The sequence below is a fragment of the Ptychodera flava genome, unplaced genomic scaffold, assembly GCF_041260155.1.
Source record: "Ptychodera flava strain L36383 unplaced genomic scaffold, AS_Pfla_20210202 Scaffold_79__1_contigs__length_559180_pilon, whole genome shotgun sequence".
NCBI classification, from domain to species: domain Eukaryota; kingdom Metazoa; phylum Hemichordata; class Enteropneusta; family Ptychoderidae; genus Ptychodera; species Ptychodera flava.
In genome coordinates this window covers 280,058-281,446 of record NW_027248401.1, presented here as the reverse complement: position 1 = coordinate 281,446, position 1,389 = coordinate 280,058, and positions in this window count along the sequence as shown.

Genomic DNA, 1,389 nt, shown 5'->3' with positions numbered 1-1,389 from the left:
ACCGTAAAGACGAATAGCTCAATCAACAAACGGTTTACGGGGACCAAAATCACATGACTAGGGTCAAAGCACTATTGATTCACTGGTGTCTCGCCATGTATTCCACACACAAAAATGCAATGATCCTTTTATTCACCATATCGATATATTAAACAATCTTGGTAGAGCCGATGTGAGGAGTTGCCTTAATTTTCCTTTATATTTATATAGAAGCTGAATCTGGCGCTTATCGCTTAGGCCAAAATGCCGACGTCGTAGTTCGCATGTTTCGAGCTCGCCTTGAACTCAAGTTGAAAAACCTCAACAAATCTTTTTTCAGTTGTTCCAATCGTTGATTGTGCTATCTCTTGCTTTGTGCAACGATCTTTGACACTCTCAACAAACTGCAAGCTTTCTGTAGTGTTGTATTTATGATGTATTTACAACGCCTGGACTGAGGGGTCATTTTGGTCTCTTCTCGTCTCGTCTCGGTCACGTTTTGCGACTCACCGGTAGCGCACAGCCTAGTCCTGCGTACAGATCTGTGTGTTCCGGCGTTATACGGCCTCCATGCACTACTGTGGTGGAGGCCGTATAACGCCGGGGACACACAGACCTGTACGCAGGGCTCCTCACAGCCATGCCACCCAGAGCTATGTATTAAGGCTACTGCACAAGTTACGTAGCTCCATATATTGGACTGTGTGAATATAAAGCTTTCAGCAATGGGGATCGACATGTATGTGCCGGTCGAGCCCTGCGAGTATAGTGAGAGTGTCTGGCGTCGCGAAGGCCGGACACTCTCGCCATACTCGAAAGGCTTGTGCCGATCCTGAGGGATCGCGGTTGCATTGCGTCGCTCGTCATGTTACGACCATGGAAAACGATGGACATTCTCTCTACACGCAGCAGATTTCTTCAAAACTATTCATTTTATCATGATTTGGGTGATCTTTGAGAATAGACGAGGAATTATACCAAACAACGAGGTGGTTTATTATCATGGTATTTGAACGCGATGTATCGAACCACACGTAACTGTGTAGAAATCATGTAACGGCGATGACAGAGCGGCTCGGTGGAAGGCCTTGCATAGCTGCAGTGGGCCCCCTGCCGTACCGCGCCTAAGGCATCCGTATGTCCGCAGTGTTGCTATGAAGGGTCGTGGGTTGTACGTCTCGCTCGTGATCTTAACTGGGGACTGTCTCAAATTGGCTCAGTTAACTTGACTCTCTGGAACTATTCACTGTTAACCTGGGCGTTCTTTAGGTGATATTGCCCACTTCACTTCATCAAGTATGGTTTCAAGTAGCTCTGCTTGGCAGGGCCCAGCCAAACAGAGCTAGGTTCAAGATGTCAAAGTATCACTGAAATGCTCAATTAACATTTCGTCAAGCATTGTAGTATGTG